Below are 24,801 nucleotides of genomic sequence, written 5' to 3'. Positions count from 1 at the left end.
TGGACAAAATTTGTCACCAAAAAAACCTGAAATTTTGGTCAAACTGAATGAGTTTTACCGAATGACACTTGGTTATACCGAATGACGATATTTTCAAACAATGCCAACAGGCTGATATCTAGCTAGCTAGCAAAAGGACAATCAAACATTTTATATTTAGTACAAGTTTTTAAATTATTACAACATTTTCCATGTTTTATAGCTGTTGTACTGAATGACCTGATGTTTTTTTAAATTAATTTTTCAAATAGTTAAAAGAGATTTAATTACTTTGCTTCACGACCATGGCTTTTGGACGGTTAAACCAAATGACCTTTTGACAATTCAAAATCTTTAAGATACCATTATATGTAGCAAAATATAGTTAAAACCTTTTGGATTCAATAAAAGATCTAATTGTACTACCTTACATACTTTGGATGTCATATCCTTGTTTTTTATTATTATTATTATTATTAAGGCCTTTGGACAAAAAAATGACCCATCATGTCATTGACCCATATATAAGAAAAAGTCTGCTAAATAAGATGTGTTAAGATAGAAGTTGAAATAACACTGAATATCTGTTTAATATATGCAGAAATGTATGTACACTGTATCGGTCAAAAGCTTGGAATAAAGAGTTATTTACATTAAACATTAATGCTGCATATATTTGATCAAAAATACAGTAAAAACAGTAATATTGTGAAATATTTGTACTATTTAAAAAAAACTGTTTTCTATGTAAATATATTTTAAAATATAATTTATTCCTGATGCAAAGCTGAATTTTCAGCATTATTACTCCAGTCTTCAGTGTCACATGATCCTACAGAAATCAAATCAAAACTTTTTTTAATTGTAATAATATTTCATATTGACAAAAAAACATATATACACATTTACATATATATACAGTTATATATACAGTTACATTTCAGACCATTTCTCATATATACGCCATCATATGACTTCAGAAGTCATATGAACTACTTATATGGTGCTTTTTGTCCTTTTAAAAGATTTACAGTAAAAATGCATTTTCGCCATATAGTTTTGTAGCAATATGCCTCTTTGTCTTCCATTCCATCAACTTTCTACGACCAAACCCCATCTGACCTGCATAACTGCTTATCCCAGTGTTCATGTGCAGTGTACCTGGAAATCAAATGTTATTGAACTCATATAAACCTACTAAGAGTCAGATAAACAATGCAGTAAAAGTGGAAAATTTACTTCTTTTGTTCTGTTCTTGAGGCATAAAATAAGGAACTGGGAACTTTCAGAGTGGGTGTGCAGAAAATATGCATTTGCACAGCCTTTTTAATGCAGCTCAAATGCTGAAGTGTGTAATTTGTGTGCATGATCAAATGCAATTACCAAAAAAATGCCTGATATCCAAAATATTCTCCATTTCCGTCATTGGTTGGTCTAATAGATAGCCCCGCCCCCAAACTCACCCCACTGGATGAGTCAATGTTGTGATGCTCAAACAAAAATATCTATGTTTTGAAAGCATCACAGAGTCACAGTTTTTAATTTAGGAAGCCAAACTAACCATGTGTTATTTGACTCTGACCATTAAGCTGATGAACAAGTTTTTTTATTATCGTTTAAAAAAAAAAAATTCAGCTTTACACAAGAACCACACTTGAAAGTTGATTCTCATGCACAGTCAATAAATACAGTATACTATATATGCTGATAGTGAACAATAGAGACTGTGTTCGTTCATGATGTGAGGCTAAAGCTTAATGTCTCCATTGCATCAGGTGTCTTATTAAACCTTTAATCACCACATCTTCTCTGACAGAGATCCATGTCTCTGGCAGCAGACGGTATCTCATCAGCAGCGGCGGTGTCTGCGCAGGATCTCGCACTCTCACCGCGTGTGTGTGTGACTGACGTAACCAGGCTAAAATTAAATCGCTGAGACAATGACGAGCACACAGGCAGCAGAACTCTGGCTAGACAAAGACAACAATACCACAGGGTTCGGCCTGCAATTTCCCTTTTCATCCACAGTAAGGAAATTGATCAAGTTTGAGGGAGTATAAAGAGAGCTGATCTGAGGACATCATGGTCATCATCAACAGATGTCTGGACAAAAACACAAACCCTGTGGATATTTATATTAAAGAGAGAGAGAGAGAGAGAGAGAGAGAACAAAATGAACAGTTACATATAGTAGAATATATATTTTATATATATATATATATATATATATATATATATATATATATATATATATATATATTTTTACCACTAAGGTCTATTTATATAACTTTTATAGTATATAATACTACAACATAATATACATCAAAATAATTGACAGCCATAATTGACCTTTTATGACCATTTTCCATTCTTGATTTTTACTGCTGTTGTGCCTTTGAAGGCTGGATCAAACCCAGCCCTGACAAACAACAAAGATTTAAAGGGGACCTATTATGCCCCTTTTTGCAAAATGTAAAATAAGTCTCTGATGTCCCCAGAGTGTGTCTGTGAAATTTTAGCTCAAAATACCCCACAGATCATTTTTCATAGCATGTTAAAATTGCCACTTTTTGGGGATGAGCAAAAACAAGCTGTTTTTGTGTGTGTCCCTTTAAATGCATCCTGGCTCACTTTCAAGAAGAGGGCGGAGCTTCAAGAGCTCATGCCACAAAAAAAGAGGACAATCTCATGCACTAAAGATGTCAAAAGCAGTGTTCAAGCTTTATATGTTCGAACTGGAGTCAGAGAATATATGCTGCTTGGTATATATGTCACCGTCAAAATATGTCACTCAGGGCGGAAACTATGCTAACACGGCAGATTCCATCAGCATTCGTTGGCAGGGCCTGAAAATTAAAACGGCTTGTTCTGAGACACTGCTTATGATTTATGGGGAGTGGGTGGATTTTTATTATTATAGGGTGGCTGTATGCACACACACTGCCAACACACATTTATGTTCAAACACCATGAAAAAGTGAATTTTGCATAATAGTTCCCCTTTCAAGTTCTAAAAATTTAGAGTTAATTTTCATAGTACATTATCCTCATTTTTAAAAAAAAATAAATAAAATGAATTTCATAGGGCCCTAATTTAAAGTGAGCTGACCTACTGCTGACGATAGTAAGCCTGCTACATTTTGACAAGTTGACAAGAAAATGACATTAATTCACAGAACTGAAATAAGGTGAGGAAGGCGTTCCGTTATACACACACACAAACACATGTGAAGGTTTTCTGGGAGGTTTTAATCTGGATTGTGCCCTATAATCCCTCTGGCAAATGGATTTCAGCACAGCAAAAGCCCCATGGAGCACGTCTACAATACTGTATGCTTTAATGGCTAACAGAATTAATGTATAGACAGATATTGGATGCCTGTCATGTCTGAAGTGAATGTACACAGGTGGATATTGGCAAAAGATTTGATCTGTGCATTAAGACCTGCAGTGTAAACACAGCCTATATGGTTTCTATGGTATTTGTTAGGGTTGCACCGATACCATTAATTTCTTTTCTTTTTTGGTGATTTGGCAGTTTTCCCAAGTACAACACAGTGAGACTAATGAATGTAGGACAGCTTCTTAATTATTACTCCAATAAAAAAAAAAGTAATAATTTTTATGTGCTTGTCACAAACTTAAAGCACAAATTTCACAATGTCCAATAACCTTCAAAGGGCATAATTACCAAAGTCATAATAATAATAATAATAATAATAATAATAATAATAATAATAATAATAATAATAATAATAAAATCAAGTCTTTTTTAATCTGCTTTTTAAAAAGTGCTAAACTAATATTACAGAACATATAACATAACACTGTGAACCAATGTAAACAACTTAGGGTGACCAGATTTCTCTTGTGGAATACGGGACGAGTGGGCAATATGACCACAATATGAGAAACTTTATTTCACAATATATATATACATTCATTTAACATCTTTTGTTGTTTTATTAACATTAAAGACAGACAAATATTTAATTAGGCTACTTTCCCTGTAAGATCGAATCCATGAATGTAATATACTGACACATATCCTGTTTTCACCCACCTGTTTACGTCTACTTAAGTCATAACCGACTGTATTTACACAAGATACTCCACACGATGGACATTTTGACAACTATTTGTGCATTTGACCATTCAGGCGCGAGGAGAACTGATTGTGCGCTGTCTGAGGGAACTGGGATCGATGGAGCGTTTCTGGTCTGTCATTCAGCGTGATTTGCATGCCGTTCACAATGTGTTGGTTGTCATCAGTAATTCTGAATTATTTCCACATCCCTGAGGTTGACATTGTTTCTGCTGATGCTGCCGGTGTCTCTGTGCACGGAAAATTCTGTCAGTTACGCCACGTTTGGTATCGGTCTTTGGTATCGGGGGTATTTTTACGAATACAAGTACATGAGCTTGGTATCGGGCTGATACGGATATTGGTATCGGTATCGGTGCATCCCTAGTATTTGTTATGAAAAAATAGTAGCCTGAATACATTTTTACTATAAATACAAATGCACAAATGCTATAGGCCTAACTTAATAACAAAAATACTTTACTTATATTCCATTACTCCTTTAATACAAAGTTACATTAAATAATACAATAATAAAATTCAATATGAATATACCACATTTTGTTCTAATTATCGTTATCATTTTATAGTCCAACCCTAGGTGAGAGACATTATGCACTTTCATAGCCAGAAAGAAATAAAATAACAAAATTATAGACCTCTGACACACATAAAAACACGCATAAGGGGTACGTTTGAAGGTTAGTCCTATTGATGGAGAGGCCGATTCAAGTGAGGGTCCCGAGGAGATATTTATAATTCATAAAGCTGTCAGCACTGCCGAGCAGATGGACGGGAGAATAAAACGGGTGTTTAGCGTAAAAAAAAGTCAGTGGTGTCCTACTGTAAATGATCGTAAACATGCTATATTTTTACAAGGTGACACAACGTCACCTCATATGGTTGAATGTAGGCAAGGAAGCGGCAACCCTGACACACACACACACACACACACACACACAAACTTTTGGACAACAAAAAGAGAAATTTATTCGCCGGGATGCACTTTTTAGAGTCAATTTAAATGAGAATGGACACTCATTTACACTGTAAGAATCATAAAATGAGATTTCCTTGCTCTTTCACCCAGCCCTAGATAGCACAAACCTAAAGAGGTTGAACATACAACTGTGTATTCTCTGATTCTCTGACTATAGAAATGAAAAAACTGAGGAAGAGAAAGTAACCTATTCAAATCACCTGACAACAGCAGGTTATCTGCAGTTCCTGTTTACAGCTTAGACAGGAAGTGACCATCTAAAAAGCATGTTAAACAACCAACTGCAGTTTTCTTTTTAAAATAGCGTTTAGAGGCCATTCATTCTGAAATCAGACAGAACTCAAACCCTATTCGAACAGAATGAGTTTTTCTCAGAAGAGGAGATAATTTGTGTTTCACAAATGTACTCTGTGATTTCAATCTAGTCAAATCGAACACATCTATGGTTTTTCTTCTCACACAACCATGACTGAACTTACAGACCAAATTACCTACTGTCTTTGGGAACTCTTATCACATCTAATATTGTCTGGAAAACCAATCAGTTTGAAGAATTCTACTTTATGCAAATGATAGGTGATAAGATGCAGCAACTACCAATGGGAGAGCAGAGTTGAATATCGGAACCATTACTATAAAGTTAGTGAGGGAAGGGCATAAAAAAGTGGACTTAAAGGCCTACTGAAGTGCCTTGAAACACACAGCATTATTCAATGTGTTGACATAATTTCCACTGAAACAGGAAGACCAGGCGGGACATATTGAACAGCTCCTCCCCCTTTTTAAAATAGCCAATAGCGTTTCATTTATATCATACCAGAGCCTTTGAGCTCTATAAAGCCTCAGTTTCTTTCTAATTTCTAACCGTTTCTCCTCCTAATCTCCATATCGCTTTAAAATATAGCATTCTGTGCAGAATTCAAACGAGTCTGATACATTTTGTGGTCTGAGCTGACTCGCGTATATGATCTGCTCTGTGCTCTTTTGTCTCTGGGCCAGAGCAGACCGTGCTCACACTGCGGTGGTTCGTTTGACAATAACGCAAAACTTAATTCGCCTAGTTTGATTGTTCGTCTTAATCGTTCCCCTATATAGTGCCCTATGTGCCGTTCACCATGTAGAAAGTAGTAAATGTGTGAACAAGTGACTGATTTTTGTCCGACAAACCAACCAGAGAGTTAATAGAATAACGTTAGTGGACTTGAACTTGAAAAATGGTGTATTGACGTCTTTCCACTGTTAAAACAACATACCTTCTGATTCTGATGTTCATTCATGTTTATTTCATGCAATAACTAGGAAGAATTGATCGGTTTTCATGTGCTTGAACTGAGGCGCTACAGTGATCTGTCACGACACATTAAAGAGCCACAAAACATATTGAATTTCTTTCAAAATTACACATTTTGAAAGCTAAGACTTTGTTTCATACCAAAGCAACTTCCTCTGTCTTGTCTGTCAGTGCGTTGTCAGAGTCCTCTTTGCTCCGCGATGTAATGCAAACAGGTATGCACTGCTTTGCTACACCAGAAAAAAACTCACCATCATCTAGTGGACTGAAAAAGAAACTGATTTTATTATTCTATCAAAAAGTTAAATTTTCATGTGCAATTTATATAATAAAAGATTGAAACGCGGCATCTATGTATCGAAGTAAAGGTATATCATGGTATCGGTACCTAAAGTATTGCCATGGAAAGTATTGCAATACTATGCTGTATCGATTTTTTCCCCCACCCCTAGTTTGATCAAGGTCGGAGCTAAACACTGCAGGAAAGTGGACCTCGAGAGCCAGAGTTGAGAACCCCTGCTATAAACCAACAGCACAGAGACTGTGACAGGTTCCCGTCATAAAAGATGCCTTGAAATTAATGAACCAACTCTATGAGGGATGAATGAAAAGAAAGCATATTTTTTTTAAATCATGAAGCAATTCACCTGTGAGTTTGAGGATCTCGTGAACGCAAATGCAGATTAGATGGTGATTATTCAGCAATCAGGAGTCGCTTGAGTGCAGCGAACCTGCCATAAAACCAAACCAGCGGGAAACTGAGAATCGACTGGCGATGGCATCTAATGCCAAATGCGGTAAGTGAGAGAGACGGCACACTTACTTTCTCCAAGTGCTCAATTAACTAAACGGCATGAGCCTGTCTGCACGCTGCACATCTAAAGGCACAATCTGCATTTAGAACATTCCGTTTGCTTCATTCATCTGGCCAAAATGTCACTCTTACTTTCATCTGAAAGGTACAAATCCAACCCATGGGGTGCAATTTGACTAAACTCAAGATAACAGTCGAAGGTATAAATCATAACCTAGTCAAGAAGTGCTCTCAGAGAGACGCATAACAACAAATGCATACTGCACATAGTATGCAAATTTTCAGCATGCATAGAATACCTGGATGACCTACTAAATTTGCTGAAATAAGCAGTAAACAACAGAGCCTTTTTTAAACATCCCATTTGTTGTCAGATTTCAATGTGCATAGTTAAAGGATTAGTTCACTTCAGAAGTATAACTTCCAGATAATTTACTCACCCCCATGCCATTTAAGATGGACTTCAGTTACCAATGGTTTGAAGGTCCAAATTACAGTTTCAGTGCAGCTTCAAAGAACTCGATCCCAGCCGAGGAATAAGGGTCTTATCTAGCGAAACGATCGGTCATTTTATAATAAAAATAAATATTATATACTTTTTAACCACAAATGCTCATCTTGCACTGCTCTGCAATGTGCGATGCATTACGTAATCATGTTGGAAAGGTAAAGCGTGACGTAGGCTGAAGTACCGTGGTTGGGCGAAAAACTGTTTTCTCCTCCAACTTCAAAATCGTCCGTCATCGTTGTTTTACCACTTTTTGTAAAGGCCGTATGACTTAGTCTTTGAACGTTCACTTTGTAAACACTGGATCGGCACTTTCGCCTACATCACGTTGACCTTTCCAACGTGATTATGTAATGTGTGGCGCATTGCAGAGCAGTGCAAGACGAGCATTTGTGGTTAAAAAGTATATAATATTTATTTTTATTAGAAAATGACTGATCGTTTCGCTAGATAAGACCCTTATTCCTTGTCTGGGATCGTGTAGAGCTCTTTGAAGCTGCACTGAAACTGACATTTGGACCTTCAACCCGTTGATCCCTGTTGAAGTCCACTATGTGGAGAAAAATCCTGGAATGTTTTCCTCAAAAACCTTAATTTCTTTTCGACTGAAGAAAGAAAGACAAACATCTTGGATGACATGGGGGTGAGTAAATTATCAGGAAATTTTTATTCTGAACTAATCCTTTAAAGGGGACCTATTACGCAAAATTCACTTTTGCATGGTGTTTGGCTATAAATGTGTGTTGGCAGTGTGTGTACACAACCACCCTATAATGATAAAAATCCAACCACTCCTTTTTTTTTTTTTTTTTTTTTTCATCCCCATAAATCATAAGCATTGTCTCTGAACAAGCCGTTTGCAGGTTCCTGGCAATGTGACATCACATTAGCCACAGGCCCCGGCCACAAATGTTGACAGACACTGCCATTTTAACATAGAACTGCGAGTTCACAGCAAGTTGTACACAGTCAGCCATTGCTGCACTGACGAGAACATCTCCCAAGCATTTTAGGTGTTCTGTAGCTCGATGGATTAATCCACATAGCCCCTGAAGACGAGGTGGATTAATTTTGTTTTAGAAGAAAATGCTCCCTCAACTACCGAAATTCATTTATGTCTGAGCGAATAATTTCACACAGGACTGCTTTGTGAACGAATGTCAATACAAAGGGACACTACAAAACAGAGGCTGAGCTAAAAATGTGTTACTCAAGGATAGATAAGTACAAACTGTTTGTGATCAAGCTTACAGCCTCAAGAGTGATACTGGATACGGCAGTAATGAAGTTGAGAGCGCTTTATTACAGTTCATCGGAGTTGATTTACGGATATAAAGTTTACCAGTTTATTAAGCACCACCAGAAAAGGCATAAAGTATTTGTATATTTGTTTACTGTTAGTTGTAACAAGTGTTTCTGTGTACTTCGCTGTGTATGTTGATGATAATGCAAGGGAGAAAGAGAGAGTTTATGGATAATATTTTAATACACACATGCACTGTTTTATTAAGCTCTTACAGTGATTTTCTAGAGTGAAAACAGACGCATCATATTTTGTGTGAAGTACAATAAACTAGTGTTGTCAAAAGTACCGGTACTTCGGTACCAAGTCGGTACTGAAATTTTGAAAATGTGACGATACCAGCATTTCTGTACTACCTGTAGTACCGGTAGTACCGAGAATCCGGGTATATTCGGTACCCACTGATAGGGCTGTGCCAGTATTTACTTGAATATGACACGAGTGAAGCACAAAGCTTTGTTTACAGAAGAAATAATAGGTTAGCAATCAAATGTGACATCGCAGCCATGGAAACATTTTGGTTAATGCCGAATGAGAGAGGTGCGTGAGTCCATACATTTAAGCTACGTATTCTGTTTTCCGAATCGCGATCTGGTCACCTGATTAGCAGAGAATTTAACAATATTCCGTTAGTTATTCCACTGAACATGGAATCTGTTTCTTTTCCCAAATCTTCACTCACGCAGGGGATTATACCGTTTCTTTCGTTCGCATTGAGGCCTATAGGCTATTCGCATTATTTACTGTGGTAAAGTAGAAAAAACACCGTAGAACAGAAACCTTTTTGCTTGCACATCAGTTTCTATTTAACAGAGTTTGTGCTTGTTATTAGACTTTATAAGGCGCGTCAAGTTTATTTGTATAGCGCGTTTCACACACCAGTGATTTTTATTTTCGTTTTCTCTGGCAGCGCTAAATCAAACATAGCCTGAATGTCTTGCCCCTGTGGAGGATAAAACTCACTCTTCAGACCTTTTACAACAAGTGTCAGTTGTTTGTAACATCAGGAGATAACGAAGATATTATTAAAGAGAAATGGTCTCTTTCCTGCTCGTGTCCCACATCCCTCTCAAAGCGCAAAGCGGCTACATCAAAGTAATAACGGGACTTTGGCTATATATGACGCATCTTTGTGTGGAAATAAAAAATGAATGCTTTTTGAAATAATATTTAACTTTCTTATTATTTAAGTTACCATTATTTACCAATATTTATTTAATAGTTTTACAGGCTGTAGTGTGTTGTTTCTCTGACGGAATAGCTAAAATAAACACACACGTCTGTTACCCCTGTTGAAAAAATGAGCATATGCTGGTAAAGTAGGTTTTGAAGCTGGTATGCTGGTTTGAGCTGGTTTATGCTGGTCCAGGACCAGCTTAGGACTAGTATGGACCAGCAGGACCAGCTTCAAAACCTACTTTACCAGCATATGCTCGTTTTTCAACAGTACACAATGGATGTTTGAGCATTTATTTATTTATTTTTTTATATATATATATATATATATATATATATATATATTTCAAAATTTATTTCATTGAGGTAGCCTTTATACACACACAAACACACACACTCCAAATCATATTTAATGTTTTAAAAAAAGGCTATATAAAATAGTAAAATAGTTCCAATAGATTTTACCGTGGTACCGAAATTGGTACCGAGAACCGTAACATTTTCATGGTATCGGTACCGACTACTGGAATTTTGGTACCGTGACAACACTACAATAAACCTTATAAAACTCAGTAAACAGGCTTGTACTAATATAGTGGATAAAAACAAGAAGACAATACAAGTTATAACCGTAATTAAACTAAACTATACCTGTTCTATCTCCATGCAGCATATATTCTCAGTTTCTGACATTATAGTACGTCCTGACTGACTTCTGACACCAAAGAATCAGCTCTTGAAGCTCCGCCCTCTTAGACCGAGTGCAGCAGCTCATTTGCATTTAAAGGGCACACATTGAAACGGCGCATTTTTTTTTTCTATAAAAAATTATCTGTGGGGTATTTTGAGCTAAAAATTCACAAACACACTCTGGGGACATCAGAGACTTATTTTACATCTTGTAAAAGGGGGCATAATAGGTCCCCTTTAATTTTACATTGCAACCAATAATATCCTGTATTACTCTAGCTGAAACAGAGCATTGTGCTAGCAATGCCAAGGTCATCGGTTTGATTTCCAAGAACCACAGGAACTGATCAAACGCATACCTTAAATGCAATGCAAGTCACTTTGGATAAAAGCATCTGCCAAATGCATAAATGTACGCAAGTTAAGATTTAAAAAACCAAAAAAACTGTATATATATGCTGTTTATTAAGATTAAATCGCTGCCTTTAAGATGCTCAGATGATCTAACCGCTCATGCATTCACGACTGACAGTCATGTTCGATTCCGTTCTCCTAACCTTATGACTATGAGGATTTCAACATTGTAAAGGCCTGTGGAGGAACAAATCAAACAATCTTTATAAGAATAACAGACATTGTGCAAGAACACAATGTGGTGTGTTACAAAATAAGATACATAAAATCATAAAAATGAGTGTCGTAACAGAGCATGAGCAGCTCTTCCTGTAAATGACAAGTCTATTTAAAGCTGCAAGTCTTCAACAGCATTTTCATTTCTTAAAATCTACTTTTGCTGTGATGTTTAGTTCCCTATATGAGTAGTGTGCTTAAATGCATAGTGTCTGGTACAAAAAATGCTTTTAATTGGGTGACAAATAATGAGTATATACACACAGAATGAGTCAGGTAACAGAAAAATGGCCTTCTTGTTTCAGGAAATCTAATTTCAGTTTAAATGCATGATTCGGATATAACCACCTTTCCACTGAAACTGATTAATCTGGTACCAATCCGCTGTTGTTTACTCCCATTATAATCATCAAATCTCATGCAGATGCACCAGATACTTTATTTGCCTGCCCATGAAAAAATATTTTACTGATTTTAACTAGTGATTATTCATAATAGCTCTGCTGATGTTCTGCGTCAGTGTCCTGAGGTCATAGATACAGTTACAGTATGAGGCCTTATATCCATGGCAGAAAATATACATATACATTCCCACAGCTGTCTTCTCTTGAAAATAAACAGATCCATAGTGTCAGTTCTGCATCTGATTTTGATGTGTCCTCTTCCTGTTTATGCCCTGAGGGAACCGGCTGTTCATTTGTCCCTTCTGTCCTAAAAGTCACTCAATAGCAAATCTTCCAAGGTGGTTCAACTCCACAACCACAATGATTTTCTGGAGGAGGACAAGTTGTAATTTGATCAAGAATTTATGTTTTGTTTTCCACTAAAGAAATAACAAAAGGGTTGAAAAATGACATGAGGGTGATTAAATAATGACAGAATTCATGACAGGGCTCAGAGCTATACAAACTCTAACAAGAAATAATTTTCACGATGCCTGTATAATAAACCTCCATATGTACAAGTGTCTCAAAAGACCTGCATCTGTGGTCCAAACTTTTTACTCTGCAAATACCTTCAAAAAGAATGTGGAGTCAGTCATGCCTCAGCAAGAGATTCAAAACGATCAGCACGTGTTAAAACAAGCCTGTGACAAGACTCTGTACATGCTGTCAAAGTGCAGCACAAATATGAACCAGTACTATAGTTGGATGATAAAAGAAAAAAAAAAATCTCTCAACAGCTTTCAGCCTTGTGACTAAATTAGATAGGCATCTTGACATTTATTTGCTCGAATTCAAAATGATATTCATATACATTTTATTGTTGATTTAACAAAAAAAAAAATCCATGGACAATTTATGTGTTAACTACCCACATATGACTCAAAATGTCGTAATGTTGTGAGCTGGTTGGTTGTTTGAACTTCTAGTGTGAATCTCACAAAAAACTGTCAAGAACATTTTTGGGTTTTATTTCACCAGAAAATAAAGTAAAAACAATAAGAATTTATATTTTGATGTCAATTAAGCACATTCCCTCAAATTACCAACTACATTTATGCATTTGACAGACGCTTTTATCCAAAGCTACACTGTAAACCCTAACACTCAAAATAATTAATTGGTTTGAGAAAGACAAACTTAAACAAATGAGTTCAGTCAAATTAACTTTTATGAGTAGCACTTTCTTCTTCAAGTTCACATAACTGAGTTATTTTAAGTAAACTGAATTGTTTCATTGTTTTGAGTTTTATGAACATCTCTTTTAATTTAGATCACTTAAGTTTAACTGAAACTGGGATTTCTATTTCCCAGCATGCTTTGGCCATGGGACTAGAAAGGGAGAGTAAATGCTAAAATTAAATGTTATATAAAGATTTTTTTTGTGCAAGATTAATGTTAAGTGGGAGAGTGTTATGCTAATTTAGAAGAGTTTCTGTTTAATGTGGGTTTTTGGAGAGTTACCATCATGGTGACGAGTGGCGCCTGCGGCTTGGTTTAAGAGAAAGTATATTATATGCTTTGTATTTCTGCACTATATTCAGCAAATGCTATACCATGCTATCGTTAACATGTTAGCAAATTAGCAAGTTAGCATTTTCTGAATTAGCTTGTTGTAGCTAGCTAAGTTTACACTAATAAAAATGTTTATATTGAGGTTACATGATCATTTTAAGTTAAATGTATGAATTAAGGCCCCGGTATACTTCAAACGAAGTTCTTTTTCTTTCTTCGTTTAGGGGTAAAACGAAGTTCGAAATGCGTGACCAGCAGATACTGTAAACGAACATCTGACGCCGCCCACACCGCTGAGAGCGACGGTTATATGAATATGTAAATATGTGGCGTGCACTTTCTTCTCAGTAACAAAATAAACACAACAAAAATGAGAAAACAGCAAGCATTTATTATAGAAAGCATAAGAAAAACGTCTGATCATAACAGCATGGGAATGTTAGCACGAGCTCTGCAAAGTAGCACTCCAGTCACGTCACGTCATACAGCACTTTATTCAATAGATTGCTTAAAATCAAGAAGCTTTACAGTATCAAACATGAAAAACAGTGTTAGTGCCTCATTTTTTTACAAGCACAACTTCATTTTGTACTATAAAGCGGCTATCCAGTGTGTTCATGTTTTCACCTGCGGAGCTCTTACCTCAATGAATTCAACACACGAAATGACTCAAAGACGCGACCCACATGAATGAAGGCGGAGCTTCAGCGCACACCTCCTATTACGTTATCGTCACGGACCAATGGTAATACGAAGGTGTTTTGCAGCTTAAGCAAACTTTTCCTGAAAGTTCGCTTTGGCAAGCCGTTTCGAACTTCCAAAAAGAACACAAAACGAACTTCTTTTTGGCCTTATTTTTGTTCGAAATGACGTCACATCAGTTCGTTCTTCGATTTCGTTTGAAGTATACCGGAGCCTTTAGTGTACTCAAACATTTCAAGTTAAGAATAATTAAAATGTATGAGTACAAAACAAAATTCTGCAAGTTCTGCTTACTTAAACTTTGAATTTCTTAAAGGTCCCGTTTTTCGTGTTTTTTTGAAGCTTTGATTGTGTTTATAGTGTGCAATACAACATGTGTTCATGTTTCGCGTGTAAAAAAACACTGTATTTTTCACATAATTTACTTATCTGTATACCGCTGTTTCCACTGTCATAAAAACGGGCTGATGACTTCCTTGTTCTATGAAGTCCCTCCTTCAGAAATACGTAACGAGTTCTGATTGTGCCAGCGGTTCCTGTGTAGTGATTCGACAGCAGCTTAGCGCACCTTGCCCGGAAAGTGCTGCACATAGTATTACATGTGGATTATAATTTTCGGGAACCGAGTTAAACATAAATTGTAACCATTGATCTCTAAGTACAGCGTCCCTGGGAAGGCCAAACAAAGGTGATTGGACTGCGGGATGAAAATAACAGCGTTTCGACGACATGGCGACAAACACACTCTACAAACGCAACTCTTGCTCTTCTCCGTGGGAGCGTAACAAGACCACGCCCCCTTTTTTTGTGTATTCCTGTGGGCGGAGGTTAGTCAAAAAACTGTTTTAGTGACGTCATTAAAGAAGGAAGTAGAGGGATGTAGTCCAAACTGGCCGTTCGATGTAGGCGACTTCTGTTAAATAAAATATCTCGCTTGGCATTGAACTTTGAGCTTTAAAATTTTACAGATTTTATTTATACTCTAACAACAACATTACACACTAACTAAAGTTTGAAACATGGGATCACGAAGAACGGGACCTTTAACTTAAAAATTGAGGCAACTGATTTGACTCAAAGTTTTGCCAACTTATTCGGGTATACAGTGCATTTACACTGCACTGAAGTACAGGCTATATTTGGTCAGTTTTGTCCAAAAATTTATTTGCATTTGCAAAATATCTCTACATCATCAGGGTAGTGTGTTGATTAATGCCTTTAAATTTATTGATGATGTAAATAATTTTAAAAATCTGTTCAAATATTTTTGACTAATATTGTAATTGAAAATTAATGCAATGAAAACTAATGAGAATCACTTCTGAGATTAAGAATTACAAAAAATATGTAAAACAATCAGATACATTTAAAATAATGAGAAATGTAATGAAAAACTAATGAAATTAACCTCACAATGCAAATATATGTCACAATTATTTATAATTAGCACCACAACACAGATTGTTTCAAAGCAGCTTCACAGTAAAAAAGAAAAATTATGCAAAATTCATTAAATATTATACAAATGTATTTTTGCATTTTGGAGTGAAAGGTAACCTGGATTCACCCTCAAACCCTTAACTAAAGAACTTCCAGAAGAAATTGAGTAAGGAAACACTTCTGGAAACCAGGCTGCTGAAAAGGTGGACATCACTGTTCAGTTCTACTGAGCAGCAATGCAGTTCATTTAAAGAGATGATATGCATCTCACAATCACTACTCACTGCATCAATGATATGGGCAGTGCGTGAAGGCCTTGCACAATTCCCTGTCTATCTGATTTAAAGCTATCTGTTAGAGACGCAGTGAAAAAAGAAAGACAGGACTGATGTCCACGTCACATGTGCAGGACACAGCAGCAGGATGGGACATTGGCTATCGATTGCTGGATCGATGGGCGGTGTTTGCGCATGCAGGTAGACTTCATAAAACATCCATCCGTGTGAGATCTTCCCGACGACCCAGTCAAACAGAATCTATGGCATGTGAAATGAACCGTGACCTGCTGACTCAGAAACATCACCGGCTGCTAAAGAACACACTGAGAAGGACAAACTTGAACTGAGCATACAAAGTGTGACAGTAGAAATTAGTTAATAAACAGAGATTGTGCTACACTGCTTATACAGCATTAGATATATTTGCATATTAGCAATTTTGCATAATCAGCATGCAAGAAATATAGGCTGAAACTGCTCAAAGTGCTGCTTGCAAGCGTGAATGCCTGTTAAAATGGGATAGTATACCCAAAAATGGACCATTGGACCCCATTGATTTTAACTGTATGCACACAAAAACACTTAAGGCATTCTTCAAAATATCTTCTTTTGTTTTCTGTATAAAAAAGTCATACAGGTTTGGAATGGCATTAGGGTGAGTAAATGATGACAGAAATGTTCCTTTTTGGGTGAACTATCATTTTAAATGTCCCAGAGGCCTTATGCATTGAGCGTGTGTGTGCATGTGTGAGATATAATGCGTGTGGCACAGAGATTGTTGAAGATGGAAAGCTCTTTGAGCAGCGAGTGGAACGGAGCCAGTCCTGAGAATAATGCAGAAGGGAAGGGAGGCGGTTTATCCATTAAGAAGTGGAGTTTGAACTGCTGCGGCAGCACACTGGGACAAACCATCCAACACGACTACTGACCCATTCCCAAACATGTTCAAGTTCAAGCTACGCTTAATGCGCCGTTTCCCTGATGTCAGCCGATTCCCACTGAGAATATTTCTTTTGCTCCCACTCTCTGCACTAGTTATCTGGTGATATTCATTACATGCAAAATGAATTTCTGAATAATAGTTTTAAATAAGTTGCAGTCTGAACTGACTCACAAAAATAAGAATCAAAATGATAACCATATTAGCGTTTATTGTAAGCATGTGCAGCAATTTTGTTGTGCCATTTTAAAGGGGACCTTTTATGCAAAATTCACTTTTATATGGTGTTTGAACATAAATGTGCGTCGGCAGTGTGGTTACACAACCACCCTATAAATGGTAAAAATGGTAAAAATCCACCCAATTTTTTTATATTCGTAGGGCCCTATGAAATCCGTTTTATTTTTTCCCAAATTCCGTTTTTTCCGTTTTAATTTTTCTGGATTCCGTTTTTTTCCATTTTAAGTTTTTTGGACTTGATTTTAATGGTTAAATAAAATGTTAATAATCAAAAAGAATGTCTAATTAATTGAATTCTTAAAAACAACAAATTTATTAATTAAATGTATTTTTTATATTTGTTTGCTTGTTGCGTATTTTAATTTTTCTGGAAATCAAATGAACGGATAACATTAATTTATCTTTTAATCATGAAATTAAACTTTTTTAATCAAAGTGCTGCACAACAGAGCTTTACTGTTTAAAACATGGAAGAAAAACTGAGATTGTTCCTTAAAAATATAGTTTTATCAGATTTGTCTGTGATTGGCTACTATGATCAATGCTTAAAAAAAATATGAGGGAAATAGACATCAATGACGCTTTTCACTGAGCGCTTACACTGCATTTGAAAGCAGACGTCTATCAGCAGACTGGTCCCCTCCCGTTTTCAAACGCTTTCAAACACTTTCAAATTCAAACACGTTCCATGTGCTTTCAAACGCTTCAGTGCGTTGATCATTGTAGCCAATCACAGACATATCTAATGAGCATGTGAACACGATGGCCAATCAGAGATGTTTACCAATCCACTCAACAGCACTCAAAGCATCACATTTTTAAATTTTCAGTATTGACTTCCCTACAGATCGTGATACTTTTCCATTGCTTTTCTATGTAAACGCACTAGATGGATGCGTTTGGACGTTGCGCTTGCATCTTGTACAGGAAACAACGTTCTATAAATGCAGCAAAAGGTTGAAGCGAATGTGCGCTGTGAGAAACACGTGCTTTGCTGGCTTGCAGTGTGTTGTCTCGCTCGCCGGTGTTTTCCTCAGTTATGTCATTATGTCAATCTCAAATGCTGATGCGCGCTTTGTGAAGAGTGCTCGCGCATGCGGCTGTGCGTGATTCCGTTTAAGTGGTTAAATGTACTTGCGTCTCAAAATGCTTTTATGACTCAAAATTAATGTAAACACAGTCAGTTATGTCTTAAGGGATCAAACAGACAGGACAAACCACATCTTCTATTTCAAAAGAGATCGGTGCATTAGTGTGAATCATGGTGTGAATGCAGCTTATTAGATATCCTGCTCTCTATGATGTCATCATAATAATCAACAGTAAAGCTGAGAAAGAGAAAAATCACAGCTCTTGAAAGAAAAATGTTCAGATACTCTTAAATACTGAAAGCACTATTTGTTTATTACTTGTGATGGTTTTTTCCCCCTTTTCTTTTTTCTCCTCTTTATTATTTACTAGCTTTTCCCCCGGTTTCACCGATAAGGCTTAAGCCTAGTCCCAGACTAAAACGCATGTTTGAGATGTTTTAACTGAAAGCAACTTGCACTGACGTCTTAAAATACAATGATTTATTGCTAGTCTTTGTTGAATAATACAGAAGATAAGGACCTTAAAAATAATCGCATATTAAATCGCAATCGCAATATTGGTAAAAATAAATCGCAATTAGATTATTTTCCAAAATCGTTCAGCCCTTGTGTGAACGTGCCTTAACTCTGTTTTAAGTTAGTTTAAAAGTTTAAATGTGCACAAATTTGCATAATTTTTGCTCAGTTTTGGTATTTGATTAAAATTGAGTGTGAGCTCCATATTCTCAATATATCATTCTATATCATACATACAAGACTGATGATACTGATGATAGATTTTCAAAAATATTTTGTCAGGTTTCAATAAACTCCCATTTTTAAAAAAATTTGATTTTTTTTTAGTCTAATGACAATATCTTGCACATGCATGTTCTCAGTGTCAATATTAATAACGTAATATTTATAAGCCTGATTGGTATCGGATAAATCACAGTATTAAAATATTTGTCATCCGAATCAAACCATGCAATAAAAACATTAACTTACAAGTTAACTAACTTGCATTCAAAAAGCATGTCTTAAGTGAATGTGCTGGTGCTTTGGACATCTGTGATGGTCTGAATTCATATGCAAAATCATGTAATGGAGATATGCATGCTTTAATTTCCTCAGTCACACACTGTCCATCAAAACAACACTGGACAAGGCCACTGATGCGGCACAGTGTATTGTGAGTCATTTACATAATGAAACATCGACCGACAATTGGTCAACTAGTAAAAATTAGTAGATGTGGAAGCCTAAAACATATCAACTACTGTAAATATGCCAACATGTGCTGCCACTGTCAAAACAGAAACATTAGTGCACAATAGCAATCATTCACCAGCTTGCAGGCGAAGCCGTTCCGGTAAAGTGAGCCACACAAAGCCAGCTGAGTCAAAGTCAAGTCAGAGAAATGCAGAGAGCAAAGGGGAGCCACAACAAACACTTCCTGGCTTCCATTTAAAGTGAGAGTGAAGCAGGAGGAAGGCAGCGTGTGTGTTTAATGTACACACCATTTGGCTCGCTCTCTGTGTCTGTGTGTGTGTGTTTTACTGAGTGTGGACAGTATGAACATGGACCACCTGTCAGGTGTCCTGAGTTCAGGCATGACTGGCAGAGGACGTTTTTTGAAACCACAGTGATGATGAACTAAACGGCTGGATCTGGTTTCATTGGTGGTTTGTGGTTTGGGAATGGTCTAGATCTCTGTCAACAGATTTGTAGGACATCATTAGCTTTAAAAGACAACGAAGTACATGGTTGACTAGAAAGCAGATTTTGTTTTTGGTGTGATACCAGCAGAGATGAGAACAACTGAACATGCATGTGCTACGTGAAACTCACTGAAGTCTATGGAATCATATTGCATTCAAAATTTAAAGGGGTCCTTGATTATGATTTCACTTTTTTAACTTTAGTTAGTTAGTGTGTAATGTTGCTGTTTGAGCATAAACAAGATCTGCAAAGTTACGACGCTCACAGTTCAATGCAAAGGGAGATATTTTCTTTTACAGAAATCGCTTTTTAAGGGCTGGTAGGGACTACAACGAGCTTCTTCTTGGGTTGGTGACATCACAAACCCCCAAATTTACATAAACCCGCCCCCGAGAACAAAGGGGGTGAGGCCATGTTGGGCTGCTCTAGAGAAGAGGAAGAGTTGTTGTAGTAGAGTGTTGTTGTAATGCGTCGATTTACGCCGGACTGCTTCACAAACGAGGGTCAATTCAACGCTGGATTTGCACAAAAGATTAACATGACGGCACATGCTAGTCGATGAGTTGAATCAACACCACAGCAACTACATAAAATTATCCACTAACCATTCAGAAACGTCCAGTTTCATTCTAAAAGTTGTAACTTCTTCCTAAGTTTGAACTTCTTCCGGTTTGAACAATGTAAGGCTGAACACCGTTACTGACAATCGTCATTTTGGCTGCATGAGATTCTCCAGCTTTGTTGTTGTTGAGCAACCAAAGCACAAGCTGTTAAAGCTCCACCCTCTTCTGGAAAGGGGGCCAGGAGCAGCAGCTCATTTGCATTTAAAGGGACACACACACAACCACAGCGTGTTTTTGCTCACACCCAAATATGGGCGGATTTGACAAGCTATAATAAAATTCAGTTTATATTTGTGTTAACTAGTTGTGCATACAAATAATAAACTCACAGAAATGAAATGCATTCACTGGAAGTGATACTCCTCTCTGACGTCAGCTTATTAATAAAAGTGCTTTCTTTCTTGTGTGTCAAAACAGCAAGATCTCTTTCAATACTGTTATGTCAATATTACACTGATCAACAATGAAACATGCAGAACTACAATGGTTTCTCTATACAGTTCTCCTTTTAAAAAAAAATCTCTTTTTTACACTATAAAAAGTCACAGCAATTAAAAGTAGTAGTTCAGACAAAGGTCTACTATGATCATGACACAACACAAAGATTTTGCCTCCAGGTTTGATACAAATTGCACAAATGGAAAGTCTGTTATAGGCAGGATTCCCCCGTGCTTTCTGATAGTGAACATAAGTCTCACATCCCCTTTAAAAACTCCCTTCTTGATCTCATCCACAGTTGGTTAGAAGTCATACTCAGCCAACGTTTAAAGATTAACTTCAAATCACCAGTAAGAGCCTGTTACAGAATTAAAGTTCAATCCAGGCCACAATGACTGGGGAATTCCATCCCAATAACTGACGGCCTCACCTGCCTTTCCACTGGATTTGAATATTCCAGAATCTGTGTGTAAGAAACAATGAACAGACAATACTAAACATCAGCAGCAATCTCACGACAACACGCATAGGCCATATTTCACTTCAATATCAATATCAATAAAGCATTGCTTTATTACACTGCGCGAACCAAAAGTAATACTGCCCACCGAATGAAGAAGGGTTGGCTCTCCACAGAACATAAAATATTCATTTTATTTTATTTTTCGTGTTCGCATTTATTAGGAAAAAACAATGTTACGGACATGACTGCTCTGCAACCGGCACAGAAGACTGCTTTAAAACTTTCACAGAGACCTCAAGTGGGAATTTAAACCACCACATGTTGATATCTGGGATACCAGTATGGTAAGACTGCAGAAATAATCAACTTTATACTAAACTTTATATAACTTTATACCCTGTAGGTCTATTGCAAATGGTTATGGATTATTTCTCACGTTGACAAGCATGCGCGTCGTTCAAGAATCAATTTAGAGACCATGAATTTCCTTCTAACAGAACTGCTTGCACAAATATTAATGTTTATCATAAAGCAGTTTAAAATCGCAGGTTTTCCCCACAGTCAGGTGAACAGATGACACTACTGTCACTCACAATCATGTCAGTTTTATGGTTTGTGTATGAATGATCGCACGGTTTTCTGCTAGTTTGCGCAGTTTAAAGCAAAGTCTTCAGTCAAAATTATTTTATTTCATGTCAAAATTATTGCAATATTATTATTATTTTGTCAGCTTAATCGCGGGATCATGATCAATAGGCTATTCATGTTTTAACCAACAGGTAAAAACGCGACACCCCAAGGGAAGTGTCCTATGAGACACAATGCTCTTCTGTAAGTTGTACTATGTCATATAGGCCTACCTTCTGATGTTCATATTTCGTCCTGTAACTGGCAAAGAGGAAGAGAAGATCGGTTCATGTGCGTTTTTGATCCGCCACTTACACTGAGGTGCTGCAGTAATCTGTCACGAGCCGTATTAAAGAACGATATCTCTTTTTTTTAAATTTTGTTATAAAATCGACTGACATTTTTTTGGATTAAAAATAACAAAGCACAAAGATTATTGCAATTACTGGATATGTTGTGATATATAGTAAGCCTGAAACAGAGCACAGCAATATAAAGAAGCAAAGTCATATGCATATGATTTATTATGAAGCGTTCGTAACGGTCATGTCTGTAACGCTTATTATGGTTGTTCAGAGCAAAGTAGATAGATGATTTGTTGATCCTAATAAGCATAAACATAATATAGCTTTGTATATAAAGTTTCAAGTTATTTAATTGTTATATGACAAACTTAATCTTTAAAACGTTACAGACGTGACAGAGCACTGAAGCGTCATGACCTCTTAATTACAGCCCTTATAAATTCATCAGGCAGTGCTGTTATGACAAAATGAGTGTATTTATTTCTCAGGCATGTCTCCATCTCTATGCACAATGCTTACTGTTAAAATAAAGTTTAAAAAAGGGGGTCTTTGATCCCTTTTTTGAAAGCATGAAATATGGTTGGTTGAAAATTTAATTTAAGCATTGTTGCTTGCCTCATATGTGGTGGATAAACAAGGCAATTCTTTAAATTTCTGTTAGAGCACATATTACAGACCTAAAGGGACAACTTAAAAAGGGTTTTGTTCTTTTGGTAAAAACTTTTTTTTTTTTTTTTAAATGGTAAGAATGACCTTTGCATGGAATTGCCCATAATTTTTGGCCTGGAGACATTATTTTACATGACATTTTGCCTCCAAAATCATGCATATGGACATTTTACTTTTAGATATAGCTTTCCTGTAGCTCAAACTGCAAATTATGATGCTAGCAACTGATAAATTGCATGAATTGAAAAAAATGAGAACTACGATTCAAATGTGAAGAGATAGAGAACGATAATGAGAACTGTGAGTCAAATGTGCACAATGCAAAAGAAAACATGTTGATGTGACCCTGTTCTTGACCATTTTCCTGAGAATCAGCCATTTAAACAGCATGACACCGCTGTTTATGAAACATCAGATTATTGAACAGGTTCTCAGAAACACAACAACAAAAAGACCCGCATGACGACTGAACTATCCGGAAATAATCACCGCTCACATGCATCTCTACACCTGATCAGAGAACTTCCTAGCCACAACCACGTTCCTCAGAACAGGTTGCAGTCTCTTACCACTGTTGCACCGGCATGTTACCATGCATCTGTATAAAAAAAAAAAAAAAAAAACATCTGTTGTGCAATGCTGCACATAACTGCACGAATATAGAACAGATCTTTCAAAATAAAGCCTTCAATAAGCTCGCCAAATTGCTTCAACCAATAATAAACCAAAACATATTCCTTCTTCGCTGCTGTAAACAAACCACTATTTAGGTTGGTTTAACCTAACAGGTGGTGATGTGACCTAGTGGTTAACTAAAAGGTTGAAGGTTTAAACTCCACAAGGGTTGATCCATTAACTATTACCATTGTGAACTTGATCATGACATAAGCTGGGAAGCTGAAAAATAACCTACACGACCTTGACACCTACACTTAATAACCTCTCAAACTTATACACAGTTCACTTAAGCTATACATAATTGCACCGATATAAATATAAAAATGCTGACGTCAAACTTCGTGGATATTGAGTGTCAACTACCCATATTTACAAGAATTAAGACAGGTTATGTATGTCATATCAACAACCAATAACTATCTTTTTATGTAGCTGACTTTAAAATAAATGAAGACCAATCTTTAAGAAAAAGTTTGAACTTGTAAGACTACACTCTTAAAGGATTAATCCACTTTCTAATAAAATTTCCTGATAATTTACTCACCCCCATGTCATCCAAGATGTTAATGTCTTTCTTTCTTCAGTTGAAAAGAAATTAAGGTTTTTGATGAAGACATTCCAGGATTATTCTGCATATAGTGGACTTCAATGGCATCCAAACAAGTGAAGGTCAAAATGACAGTTTCAATGCAGCTCCAAAAAAGCCGGGCTTTAAACGATACCAGACGAGGAATAAGAGTCCTATCTAGAGAAACGATCAGTCATTTTCTAAAAAAAATACAACTGTATATGCTTTATAAACACAAATGATCGCCTTGCATGTGCTTCCGCTTTCCGTATTCTTCAAAAAGCTTATGCTGTATGTCCTACGCCTTCCCTATTCTACTTAAGATGTACAACGACGATGATTTTGTCCTCCATGTTGTTTCGCATTTTCTGTCTCAGGTCGCCAAGTCACGTCACTACTAGAGCAAGCTCCTGATTGGTTAACGTTTCACCAAAGTTCAGATTTTTCAACTTGCGCAATTCGCCCGAAACGCTCAATCCGCGCCGCAGGATGTCTATTCGCGTCTTTGCATTGACTTAACATGTAAATCACTCGCGCTTGATGCTTCATTCACGTCTGGTGTGAACGCACCATAAGCTTTTTGAAGAATACAGAAAGCGGAAGCA

The 24,801-nt window shown here is 36.6% G+C and overlaps 1 protein-coding gene across 2 annotated transcripts in view; it reads right to left on the bottom strand.

The window, feature by feature from the left end:
- znrf2b (zinc and ring finger 2b) overlaps positions 1–24,801 on the bottom strand; it is a 56,982-nt gene that overhangs the window by 30,796 nt on the left and 1,385 nt on the right. The window lies entirely within an intron of this gene.

Source organism: Megalobrama amblycephala, linkage group LG13 (assembly GCF_018812025.1).
Source record: "Megalobrama amblycephala isolate DHTTF-2021 linkage group LG13, ASM1881202v1, whole genome shotgun sequence".
Lineage (NCBI taxonomy): Eukaryota > Metazoa > Chordata > Actinopteri > Cypriniformes > Xenocyprididae > Megalobrama > Megalobrama amblycephala.
Note: the sequence above shows the minus strand (reverse complement) of the source record. Positions and strands in the feature narration are given on the sequence as shown.